The sequence below is a fragment of the Mustela lutreola genome, chromosome 8 (assembly GCF_030435805.1).
Source record: "Mustela lutreola isolate mMusLut2 chromosome 8, mMusLut2.pri, whole genome shotgun sequence".
Taxonomy (NCBI): domain Eukaryota; kingdom Metazoa; phylum Chordata; class Mammalia; order Carnivora; family Mustelidae; genus Mustela; species Mustela lutreola.
The window spans coordinates 123,504,558-123,518,681 of record NC_081297.1 but is presented as its reverse complement, the minus strand read 5'-3'; positions in this window follow the sequence as shown (position 1 = coordinate 123,518,681).

The following is a 14,124-nucleotide window of genomic DNA, read 5'->3' as shown; positions in this document are numbered from 1 at the left end:
ATGAAGTCTTTACCTCTGTAAGGTTCTGTATCCTTTTCTTATCTGTATCCTCTATCAATATCTCTCATGTTTTTTTCTCCATCAGCCCCACAATCTGTCTCTGTAACATTCCAGTTTCGAGGCTTTTAATCTTCCTATCTATGTCTGACATCCCATTCAGGTTAACAGTTTCCTGAGTATTCTCCTTGCTATCATCTCCCTTCAGAGAAAAATCACTGACATCAATAGCAAGAGAAAGTCTTGTATGTGTCTAGCATTTTATGTGTGAACTTCACATTCAGTTTGCCTCAGTGTCATCTTCTGCAAAATGAATCAGTGTTAGTTCTTCCATGTTAACAATCCTTCATCTCCTAACCTTGGAGATGGGAGAAATTAGTGCCCAAGCCCCTATAACCTGAATGCCTTGGATTTGAAGTCTGTTTCTAGCACCTACTGTCCCTGTGACCTTTGCTTTGTTTATTAGTCTCAGTTTCCTCATCTATGGTTTGGGCTTAATAACAATTTCTCTTTCTGAGTATTGTTATGAAAATTAAATGAGAAACACACACACATACACACACTCTCTACTGAAAAAGAATCTGGCACATACCAACTGCTCAATAAATATTAGCTCCTATTACTAGCCACTTCTACTAGCCTATAATTTAAGTTTATAAAATGGTTTCAGTTACAATATTTCACTCACCCTTAGCAAGGATCCCAATACCAGGAAGAATACTGAGGCCCGGAAAGGTCAATTGACTTATTTAAGATCAACAGTTGATAATAGGTCCAAAACTGGAACCTGAGTGTCAGTCTCTTAGCTCAGGATTCTTTAAGCTACACAAACATAATAATATATTTGCAACACAATAAGTCTCTAATGGCTCACACCCAGATTTTGTGATCTTTATAAAATTTTCTAGCAGACTCTGTTGTTGATGTGATCACTGTTGTTATTTTATTATTTTTTAATTTTTTAAAAAAATATTTATTTATTTGACAGGCAGAGATGAGAAGTAGGCAGAGAGAGCCAAAGGCAGAGGCTCTAACTCACTGAGCCCCCCAGGCGCCCCTGTTGTTATTTTAAACTACATGGTTACTATGAATAATCATGATCTGTTATCTAAATTACCTAATCTAGGAGCAATGTCCATTACAGTAAACTTGGGTAAAGTCTAATTTTACTCTGTCATGACAGAGTAAAGTCATAATTTTACTCTGTCACTCATAGTTTTCTGAGGCCGTAGGTTGGGGTAGGGAATGGATTGTTGCAGAGTTAACTTGAGGATTGGCATTGCAGATAAAAGCCAAGGCTTTCTCTGTGTAGTAATGTGCCACTCCTAGGATGTTCTGCTACAGTAGTGTGGATTGTGGGTGTGTGTATATTATTTGTGGGTCTAATTGTATGGGAATGGAGAAAGTAGTCCTCTTTTGAAAGCACTGATACATTTCTGTTCAAATGCATTAATCAATATTCCTATCTCAACCATTTATTTGGAGAGAACAAGTTCAAGTGCAGGGCTGACTTAGTTGGCCTCTTTACTGAGAATGTGTGATTAATTTTGTGCCTACAAGGATAGATGTGCAGGAAGCTTTTCCTTTCCTTTGTTATTCCTGTAACATCTACTGACCTATACCTGGAAATTGCCTATGACAAAAATGTCCAGAAGAGAATAGCAATGAGCAGACAGACAAGAGAGAAAAGGTACAGGAAGGCAAACTGGGTGGGAAGTCTGTTTTACAAAGTAGTAAATGGAGTATTTTACTTATTTTATTTTAACAACAAAAAGGCATTATATTAGAAGAAATATAGTTTGAGATGGGTCAGGTACTAACCAAGGCAGAATCATCAACAAATCTTATGGGCTTCTTTTCTTTTAACCAGACTTCTTGTTTTGTTTTCACCAAGGAAAGATACTAATTGCTTATTGAATTCATGGTATTTGACAGGTAAAATTCCAAATAGGTAAACCTCATCATATCATTTTCTTCATACAACAAACCTCTGCTGTAAGTATCTTGATTCTTGTTTTACAGATAAGGTTTGGAAAATTAACAATTTTCATAGAGCTGATAAATTGGAGTCAGAGTTGGAATAAATTTCTGCTGGGGTTTGAAACTTGTGATCTTAGCCATTGAACTTGTCAACATCTGTTGAGGATGATGTTCATGAAATGTATGATGGTTAATTTTATGTGTCAACTTGCCGAGGACACTGTACCCAGATATTTGGTCATTTTTTCTAGATGTTGTTGTGAAGGTATTTTTTGACAAGATTAATATTTAAGTCAGGGGACATTGAGTAAAGCAGATTACCCTCCATAATGTAAGTGGGGTCCATCCAATCAGTTAATGGCCTTAACAGAACAAGAACAAGAACAAGAACAAGAATAAGAACAAGAACAACTGGAATCCTGGGAGAAGCACTTCTGTCAGCAGATGGCCTTCTGACTTGAGCTTCAGCATTCACCTTTCCCTGTGTCTCCAGCTTGCTGGCCAGATCTGCGGTTTTGCCACTTTGCCAGCCTCCAGAATCATGAGAATCAATTCCTTAAAATGCATCTCTCTTTTTATATATACACATCCTGTTGACTTGTTTTTTCTGGAAAACCTTGACGAATACAGGATGCTTCCTCTTCTTCATTCAGGTGAGTTGGCTGAGTGATGAGCCAGAGCATTTTTGCCTGGTACAGCTCTGTAGGTCATGCCCAGATGGATATGAAGGACATTCACGAGCTTTCTCAAGAGTGCTGGCAGGCACTAAGAGCAGATGAAGCTCCCTTTCTGTACTCTTTATTATCTACCTCTACCAGCATAAGATGGGCCACACTATTTAGTGTGTAATAGATACATTCCAATTTTGGGGGGGAATATATTCAGAAATCAGCCCACAGTTAGGACATATGTGATATACAGCTTTTTATATAAAATTAGCATCTCATGAAAGCCTATCACATACCAGGTACTATGACAGGTCCTTTTCATATCCAGAAAGATGTGTTATCTTTCACTTCTTGTAAATAACTCTAAACATAACAAAATAAACACCAGACTTTTTCAGATGAGGAAATTAAGACTCATAGTCTTAGATAATTTGTAACTTTCATTAGGTAAGTCAACCCAGATCTGTCTGACTTCCAACACCACTTTTCAAACAACTACAGTTGGTAGCATTCTTTGGTACATTATGTACTCATGAAAATAAGCAAAACAATCTAAAGTATGAGCACTGAATACAGACTAGTTTATTTTCAGAGACTAAACTAAATGTTATGATATTCTTAAGTAAATATCTGCTAATAGAATAATCTTTGATGATCTACCTCCAGTATGCTCTGCAATTCTTTAATTTTATACTTTAACAGTGGAATGAACAGTTGGCCTTATTTAGTACAGTAACTACTCAGTGCTATTTTATCATCATACTTTTATATGTTTTAATAATATTGGATTTACAACATTTATAATTCATAATGTTATTCTTTCATTTATTCACTTTCATTCATTTAATGAAATAGTAAGAATGGAAGGTGATGAACTCAGCTATATAGGCAAAAATGTGCATTTCTAAACCTGAACTGTTGACAAGTGAACAAGTACCACTGTTGAAGAATTCAAAATACTTATTTATCAGTTGGTATATATACTTGCAAAAGGGATGTTAATATATGGTGAATGCAAGTATGTTGGCATTTTTTCAGAGAGAGATTAACTTTTGAAACTTGTTAATATGTCTTTTCTCCTCTTTCCATCACAAATTATCTTCAGACTTTTAGAATCTAGTTTGGCTAGTCCATGGTTCAATACAAAAGCCTACTAAGAAAAGCTAAAACCAGTTAACAGAAATGAAATGCAAAACCTTTAGTAAGCACTCCTTGATACCTTCCAAGTTATGAGCATATTTTTGAAATTCATGTTCCACATGACATTTTGTGAGAAAGCTAATGGTACCTCATAAGCATTTATCAACCTAAATGGAGACCACCACATTAGAAAATGTATGGCTTAACACAATATTATCTCTAATATTTAGCTTCAACTCTAGAAGGCAATATTATCTCTTTATCCTAGCAAATTAATATGCTTGACCAAACTAAATCTGGACAAAATTAGATGAGGTTTAAAGAAGTCAGACTGTGGTCGGCAGATAACTTTAGTACAAGTCTAAAATAGAATCAAGAACACTGGAGCTGTTCTACTTCTGAACATGGAGATACCTTGCCAAGACATGTGTCATCATCACTACAATGAGTGCATTAGAGACCAGGAAAAGTGTTGGAAAGTCCCACAGTGAGGTAGCTGCCAAGGGAGGTGATTCTCTCTGAACCTTATTTTTATTTTTTTTAAAGATTTTATTTATTTGTTTGACAGAGAGAGATCACAAGTAGGAAGAGAGGCAGGCAGAGAGGTAGGGAGGAAGCAGGTTTCCTGCTGAGCAGAGAGCCCGATGTGGGGCTCGATCCCAGGACCCTGAGATCGTGACCCGAACTGAAGACAGTGGCTTAGCCCACTGAGCCACCCAGGTGCCCCTCTCTGAACCTTATTAAGGTAACCTGGGTACTATCAAATTTAGCCCATAAATGATTCAAAGAAGTAGGAACAGAGGGAATATTCCAACTAGAAAAAAACACTAAGTTTCTCCACTGTTAGTTTCCAATAAATCTTGAACTCTTTTTCCTTCCTACTCTTCTCTCCAAAGCTAAAAATGTTCATTTCAAAATAACGGGCTCAATCTGAGTCCTTGGGTTGGTATAATGATCTGATGACTATTTCAGCCTGGTTAATTGGTGGATAAGGCTCAAAAACATGGAACCAGGTTAAGCATAATCAAAACTCTATATTGACAACATTTTGTAAGCTCAGAGAAGCAACTGGATCCAAATGTCTAACTTGTTTATAATTTAAGTAGATTTTAATATTACAGATACTATATAATTCTCTGCAAGTTTATTTGATGCAAACTAAGTAGATGAGAATTTCTGAAGGAAGAGAAGAGAGTGTTTAATTGAAACCAAAAGATTAAGTGTGTTGAGTTACCATTTGGTGTGTGTCACAAGCTGTAAAGCATTAGAGAGGAAATTAGCAGGCCCACATTTAGTGGATGTTAGCAGGACTCAAACACATAGGTCTTCTCTGCTGAGAAATGAAAGATGTCTATTGGGGGAAAAAAAAGACATATCCTCTTTGATATATCATGTAAAAGGACAACTAGTGCAATTGTAAGGCAACAGGATGTGGGTGTCTGATGCTGCACATGTTGACATCAGCAGCTGTGGGGACATTTTCCTTGGGTTTCACACCAACAGCAAGCAGTTGAACCCGCTGCTGTGAGTAGCACCACACACAACATCAAGCAAGACTTTGTGGCTCAGCATCTCTCATGGCCTGGTTGTCCACAGGGTCTTAGAGGGACGTTGACATTGCTCAACAACTTTCTTCCGCTCTGTGACCTGACTTTGCCTCTGGCGGTTTTCACAGCTGCGTGCGTGCTCCAGTCTGCTCACAGAGGACTGTGGGTTAGCCACCTGAAAGATAAGAGGGGCCATTTTTTCTTCCATTCCTGATCCTGTCTCCTTGGTAAAGATGGCAAACTGTTGTTCCCTAAAATACAAGGATGTGGCTGGAGCCATATGTATGTTCCTCTCCATTCTTCGGAGCCTCTGTCTCCCTCTCTGAGTCCTCCCCCAGACCAGTGTCGTATGTGACACACATCATGTCCTGCTCTCATAATTATTGTTGGTGTGAAAATCTTACACCTCCTGTTTGAAACAGGAAACATGACCTACTAATCTTTTCATTTTTCACAGAAGCTATAAGAGGACCTGAAGAGCAATATCTGTTAGATTAATTAAACATCAGAAGCATTTGAATGAAAAACAATAGGTGTATTAACCCTTTAACTATTTACTGAATGGCTACCAGGATCTAAGCACTATCCTAGTTCTAAGTGAATAATGTAAGTTCTTGCTGTGGATTAAGTCACGTGTGTGTGTGTGTGTGTGTGAGAGAGAGAGTGATAGAGAGAGAGAGAAAGAGAGAGAGAACAGAATGTTGTAGGAGTGCAGAACAGGGAGGAATGAACTCTGTTTGGAGAGGTCAAGGCTTCTAGGAGAGGATGTGTTCATCTGGATCCTAAATGATGGGAAGTATTTAGTAGGCAGAAAAGAGGAAAAGGGAATTTTGGGCAAAGTGAACATTCCTTGCAAAACCATACTCATTGCAAGTAATATTTTAATTAGGAAACTAAGAAAAGTTGAGAGTGATTGGAACATTGAGAGAAATAGGTGGAGAAGAAAGGAGGATGTATTTATGTTCTACTGATGCATAACATGACCACAAATTTAGTTGCTTCAAACAATACATTCATTATTTCAAAGTTTCTGTGGATTAACTGAGTCCTCTGCTCAGGGCCTCACCAGGCTGATATTGTAGAGTTGGCTGAGATTCCCTGAGTTGGCTCCTCCATAGGCCTTTTGACAGACAACAGGTCAGTTTACTTCATATTTGAGGCCAACAAGAGAGCTTCTATTTCACCTTCTCTTAAGACACTCACCTCATTAGATCAGACCCACTCAGGACATTCTTCCTCTTGATTAACTCAAAGTCAAGTGATTAGTAACCAGAGATATCCCATCATATTCATGGCCCTTCCCATACTCAAGAGAAGGGTTTTATAACAGGACAAAATGCAGGGGATTGGAAAACTGCCAGCCATCTTACAATTCTTCCCACCACAGAGTAAGAAGAATGAATCGTATAGAGAGAAACTGAAGGAGGAGTCTAAAACTTGAATTTTCTCTAGGTGCTGCCATTTATTATTTATCTTTCTCAAGTCATTTCATTAATATCATTATTTTACCTATAAAATGGTATAATAACCTTCACAGAGATGGTCTAAGTAGTAAATAGGATTAAATATTACAGAAAAATCTGCACACTGCTCTGGGTTTCTGTGTTTGGTATAATGGATCTTGAAAGTCATGTTGGGGAGCTCACACTCTATTCTTTAGGATAGGGAGTGGAAAACTTATCAAAATCTCTCAGAAGGAAAAAACAAACAAACAAAAAAACCACACAATCTGATTTGCTTTTTTGTACTGGGCCCTGATGTTCAGTAGTCTGGCCTCAAACCAACCACTCATTTGTATTTTAGTGCTTCTAACAAATACTGAGAATTTGGCAATCGTTTGTGGAAGTTTTTTAGTAAGGGACGTTTCAAGCATATACAAAGTAAATAGAATAATATAATGTATCCCTGTGTATTTATCATTAAACTTTGATAGCATCAGCATTTTGCCGTGCCTATTTCATTTATATCTCACCCCTCTTCCAATCTCTTCCAGTTGTGTATTATTTTTTATAGACTTATTTTTAGGGTTAGACTTACTAATTTTGACTAAGTGATATATCAAGGTAACTCACACCCCTATCAAGATAGGAAATGTTTTTTTCACCTCAGAAAGTTCATGCCTCTTCCACGTTAACCCCTCTCACTTACAGCTGCTGCTCCATTTTTTACCCATGGGCTTGGCCAGTTTTAGAATCAATTCAAATGGAAGCATACAGTATGTATGCTTTTGTGTCTGGTTGGTTTTTCTTTTTGTTTTTTAAAAAATCATTTATTTGAAAGAGAGAGAGAGTGTGAGGGAGGGAGGGGCAGTGGCAGAGGGAGAGAATCTCAGATAGGCTTCCCACTGAGCACAGAGCCCAGATTGGGGCTCGGCTTCGGAACCCTGAGATCATGACCTGAGCTGAAATCTTGAGTTAGATGCTGAGCCACCCAGGGGTCTCTGTTTTTGGTTTGTTTGGTTTTTGTTTTCTGAAGCATAATGTTTGTGAGATGCATCCCTTTTGTTGAGTGTATTAGCACTTTTTGTTCCTTTGTAGCATTTCATTTAAAGAACATAATACATTTCTTTTTTTCATTTTTCATATATCTGGGCTGTTCCCAATTTGGGGCTATTACAAATTAACTGGCTATGTACATTCTTATAGTGTCATATAGTATGTGGGTATATATTTTCATTTTTCTTGGATAAATATATAGGAGTGGGCTGGCTAAGTCAAAGACAGGCACATATTTAAGTTTACTAGAAACTGGCAAACTTTCTTCCAAAGTGCATACGGCATTTTTATACTCCCATCGGCAGTGTTTGAGAATTATGGTTGCTCTATATCCTCTCCAATGCTTGGTGTTGCCAACCTTAATTTCAGTCCTTTTGATGGGTATATGCTAGTGTCTCATTGTGGTTTTAATTTGTATTTCCCTGATGACTAATGATATTGGGTCATCATGTTTTGATGAATAACATTGCTCAAGAACATTGGTTTTAGTGTCAGACTGACCCTGGTTCAGATTCTTGCTCTGCTTCTTGCCAGGCAAAATGCTTGACTTCTTTGCCAAAGAAATAGAGTTCTAGTACATCGTGGAGTTGTTGTGGAGATTAACTGAGGAAATACATCTAAAGCTCTTAGCAGAGTTCATGGTGCAATAAAGAGTAATTTTACTATCCATGAAGAATATTTAATGAGATATACTTATTGATACACAAATTGTCAAGTAGGTTGTTTTTATTTATTTTAATAAAACATTTTTTTAAAATTTTGACTATTTTAAACTTAAAGAACAGTTGCAAATATAGTACAAAGAATTCCCATATATCCTTCATCTAGAGACTCTATGCAAGATTTGCTGGTTGTCCCAGTACCATTTTCTATAGCAGAAGGTCTGAATCATGTATGCTTTTAGTGATCATGTCTCTCTTGTCTATTTGAATCCAAATAGTACCTCAATCTTCCCATGGCTTTCATGATAGCTATATTTTAAAGATCAGAAGCCAGTCATTTTTTGTAAAATACTGTTCAGTTTTGTTTTTTCTAATGTTTCTTTAGGACTAGCCCCAAGTTGTGTATTTTTGTTCAAAACATTACAGAAGCAATGAGTATGTGTTCTTCATATTATACCTATAACTTTACTTTAAATAGAGGGAGTTTAAGGATGGGGAGAATCTCTTGTGCATACAAAGGCCACAGTCCCAAACTCTCCTTTCTCATCTCTACAAATGACATAAGCAAGCCTCTCTCTGCCCTTGATGATTTCCTGCCACAGTATCCCTGAGTGTCTGGACCTCTTGGACTTGGCTACACATCACAGGCCTTTCCTCCCATGATGAAGATGCATTCCAAGGCTGCATCTTCCTTTATATCCTTTCCCCTTGTTGCTCTGCAGAAGCACACAATGTCCAGGCCACCCACTTCTCTCTTTCTCTTTCCCACCTCAAGTTCCCTCTTTTTACTAATTTCAATATATGCCATTTAAAAGATTTTTAAAATTCAAAGAAAGGCAGGCAAAATGAATTTTTAGAGGTGAGAGTGAAGGAGACATAACCTTAAAAAAAAAAAAAAAGAAAAAAGGATTAGCTCTTCCTTCTCAAATATATCTGGTTAAATTCACTTAAGTATTAAGGTAGGGAGTAACATAATCTGCCTGTACTCCCCAACAAGGTGTGGACCTATATCAGAAAAAAACAGGAGTTTGGAAAAGGGCATGAATAGTTTAAAAATTCTCCTAGGTGATTTGGTGTTCTCCTGTCCACACCTCCTGTATTTTAGTGAGACTCACGTGATAGAATCAGGAGAGAAGAGGGTAGAGGATAGAGCCCAGAGCTCTCCAGAAACGTAAGCAGTAGCTGACACCAGTGAGGGTTGAAGGCAAGTGAAAGGACCAAAGCCAGGAGTAGGAGTCTCCTATGCTTTGAGAAGGAAGGGGTGTGTCAGCATTATGAAAACTTCAGAGAAGTGAAGTAGGTTGAAGAATGAAAGACAATCAATGGAACTGGAAGTTAAGAGGTCATTGGCGATGTTTTTGTTGGTGTGTATTGTTGGAGGTGGGAAGACAGAATGGAAGCCAAATTTTGTTGGGTCAAAGAGTAAGTGGGAGATAAATTAATTGAGGTGTCTCCTTCAAGAAATGGTGTAAGAAGTGGAACAGGGAAGGAAACAAAAAGGGGGGTGGCTTATATAACAGTGGGCAAATTATTTCTCTGCCTCTCAGTTTCTCCCTCTATAAAATGGGATAAGAATAGTACATGTCCCATAAGATTTTGTGAGAATCCAATAGATGAACAGATCTCATCCCAAAACAGTTTTGGGAACATGGAGAGTACTCAGAAATGTCAGCTGGGTAATTACATTATTGAAGGAGAAATTAACTCCTTTCTTCTTATTCCAAAGTCTCAGGATCTTTCCATTTGCCCATTTCCATTGCTACTACCTGCTCTTCCATGTAGGTGCCTCCTCCAGATGCCAAACACATTATATACTTAATTCAACTTCTGGTTGCTCCTCAGCTCTGCAGTATCGTGGCAGAATTCTTTAGTCTTTGAAAATATCTGCCTCCACTCCCCACACATACTTCAAGTAGCTACAAGACTATGAGAACGACCACCACAACAAAACACAACCAGTGGGAACCTACAAGAACTCTGAGGAGAAATGGTATTATTTTTCATTGACCTTCCTTTCAGGATGAATAGGTACCAGCCCTCAGTGCTTCTAGCACCATCCTTTCCTTCCCCTTCATCCTTTCTCTCCCCACTATCATTCTTGTTCCTGTGTCACAAGATTCCCAGCTAACTCTACATTTTTTTCCCTTAAATTTGGGAGCCTTGCTGCTGCTGCTCCTCCCCCTCCTCCTCCTCCTCCTCCTTCTTCTTCTTCTTCCTCTTCTTGTTCTTTTAAATTTTATTTATTTATTTGACAGCCAGAGATCACAAGTAGGCAGACAGGCAGGTGGGGGTCAGGAGGAGGCAGGCTCCCTGCCGAGCAGAGAGTCCGATGTGGGGCTTGATCCCAGGACCCCGAGATCTTGACCTGAGCTGAAGGCAGAGGCTTAATCCACTGAGCCGCCCAGGTGCCCTGGGAGCCTTGCTTCTTCTTCAGCACTCTTTGCCCTCCTTCGCCTTCCTTTTTTTTTTTTTTTTTTTTTAAATAAGATTTATTTGTCAGGGAGAGAGAGACAGAGACAGAGCACGCAAGCATGGGGAACTACAGGCAGAGGGAGAAGAAGGCTCCCTGCTGAGCAAGGAGGCTGGTGCCAGACTTGATCCCAGGATCCTGGGATCATAAACTGAGCTGAAGGCAGATGCTTAACTGACTGAGCCACCCAGGCGTCCTATCTCCTTGCCCTTTTAAAATACTGCCTCCATCATCCGCTTGCCCCTATATGTTTGATGTGGGATACTTTGAGGAATGAGAGAAGAATAAATAAATACTGGTGTTCTAATGGCATCATGAAAAAAAAAATTGGCTTTTGTATCAGGAGGGTTTAAAGCTTGGGTACAGCATTTACTGGGCACTCATATCACTTTGGTTCTTTGTACTTTCACTTGTTCATTATTAAATATTATTCAAACGGGACTGATGATCTAACCATGTGACCATATGATGGAGTTTAGTGAAGAATAAATGAAGTCATATGAAAGAGTCCATGGCAGTAAAAGATCTGCACAGACACATCAAACACTTTCCCCTTCTGGGCTTTCAAAAAGGACTAAATATGTGTAATTTATATAGTGGGGAATAACTTGGCTGCATCCACCCAAAGTCACTCTTGTTTCATGAAGGAAAAATAACATATTCGCTTTTTTTCCCCCTCTCCTCACAGAGTCATTGAAGGGGAATAAATCTATTTTGGATAATGGTGAATAGAACGTTGGAGACTACTATAACATCCTGTTGCAAAGCATGCATTTATAGAAATGGAAATAGAGTTTGTGGGTAATAAAGTCTAAATGAGACATAAAGGAGGTGTGGGCTCACCTGAGAATATAGGCCGGGGGCAGGGGTGTTGAATCCTAACTGGTAGTTCCCTTGAGCTCGTCTGTTTTGTGGGTTCTATATCACATACGGATGGAGTGGGATTTTTACTCTTATTTCTTAGAAGGCCATAACATGGACCAGTTAACTTTTATTTTCATCACCCTGAGTGTACAGAAGCGGCAATGTGTATAATAAACAGTGGTTTTCCTGCATCAGTGTTGTTGTATCAACACCCTTGCTCAGATGCTTGCTGCTGGCTTGCCTCAGAGGCATCCAGGCCTCATGGGCTAGCAGGGAAGGAGGAGCTTCCTCCCCAGAGCTAAGATTTACCTTCTACAGCTGCCCCAGTTGGTCTTCCTACCATGACTGGAGTTTACCTGAAGAACTGCTTGGATACTTAACCTTTCTAATGGAATTTTCAAAATGGGGAGTAGTAGGATTGGATGTGGAGGTTGACCTCAGTTCCCCCAGTCCTTTGCAGCCACTAATTCTAAAAAGTCATAGTCACATCTGTTGTGGATGAAGACTTATGCCTGTTCATTAGGAAAGCTCCCCCGCCCTTTTAATGCAATTGGCTTATTCATTCAGGCCTTGATTAGTGTATATACCATGTGTTACATAATGCATGGTGCCGATAATTCAGTCTGGTGCTGTTAGATAGGCTAGGTTCCCTACAGCCAGCAAAGAGGGAGAAGAGCAGATCCAGAGAGAATTCCTGTGCCATAGACACAGCAGATTCCTGGTCATCAGCCTGGCGCAGGGAGGAAAATGGGGCGTGTGTTCACGGGCAGATCTGCCCATCCTCCTGGGATGCAGCAGTACAGTGTTGTGTTTTTTTTTTTTTCCCCTTTGTTCTCGCAACACGCGTCAGCCCACATGAGTCTCCATCTCCTCCTGCTCCTAAAACCCTTGTCAGGCAACCTGTGTCCCTCTTCTCTGTGCCTGCAGCACATGTCTTTCCTTGAGTGTCTCTGTCTCCTGTGCCTGCATCTGAGATGGACTTCCCGCTCTCTGTATCTGCATGCCATGCTCAAGTGCATCTCTCTCCTGTGCTTCCGGCTCTGCCACCTCCTGTTTGTCCACATTCTGGGTGCCTCCAGTCCATCTAGACTTCATTTATTGTTCCTCTAGCCTGTGTCTGAATTCATGTATTTCCTTAACCTATGTCTGTGGTGCATGTGTGCCTCCTGTGTACCTAGTGTAGCTCACTGGGTTGTTGTTCACCTATTAAAAGACATCTTAGGGTAAATACCCAGTAGTGCAATTGCTGGGTCATAGGGCAGTTCGTAGTGATCCAAAGGGGCACGTGCACCCGAATGTTTATAGCAGCAATGTCCACAATAGCCAAACTATGGAAAGAACCTAGATGTCCATCAACAGATGAATGGATAAAGAAGATGTGGTATATATACACAAAGGAATACTATGCAGCCATCAAAAGAAATGAAATCTTGCCATTTGCGACAACATGGATGGAACTAGAGCGTATCATGCTTAGCGAAATAAGTCAAGCAGAGAAAGACAACAATCATATGATCTCCCTGATATGAGGAAGTGGTGATGCAACATGGGGGCTTAAGTGGGTACGAGAAGAATCAATGAAACAAGATGGGACTGGGAGGGAGACAAACCATAAGTGACTCTTAATCTCACAAAACAAACTGAGGGTTGCTGGGAGGAGGGGGGTTGGGAGAAGGTGGGTGGGGTTTTGGACATTGGGGAGGGTATGCTTTTTGGTGAGTGCTGTGAAGTGTGTAAACCTGGCGATTCACAGACCTGTACCCCTGGGGATAAAAATACATGTTTATAAAAAAATAAAAAATTAAAAAAAAAAAGACATCTTAATTCCTTCCAGGTTTTGCCCGTTGTTAATAAATCGGCTTTATATATGTTCTTAGTAGTTTTTCTGTGGATATATGATTTCACTCCAGTTGGCTAAATATACTGGGAACAATTAGTGCACCATATGGTGACACTAGGCTTAACTTCAGAAGAGTCTGACAAATGCCTTCTCTAGAGGTAGTACTCTTTGTATTCCCGTCAGCCGTGAATAAGAATTCCAATTGTCCCGCATCCTCACTATCAATTGGTATTATCATTTTTTGTAATTAGCCACTCTAATAGACGGATAGGGTATCTCACTGGTGTTTTAATTTGCTTTTCCATAATACATGATGCATATTATTGTCCAGTAATCCCCCAGTGTTGAGCATTTTTCATGCTTTTGCCTGTTTATATATTTTATTTGGTAAGTTATCTATTCATATTGCCTTATTTAATTCAGGGATTTTGTTTCTTATTGTGGATTTTTTATTGGTTCTC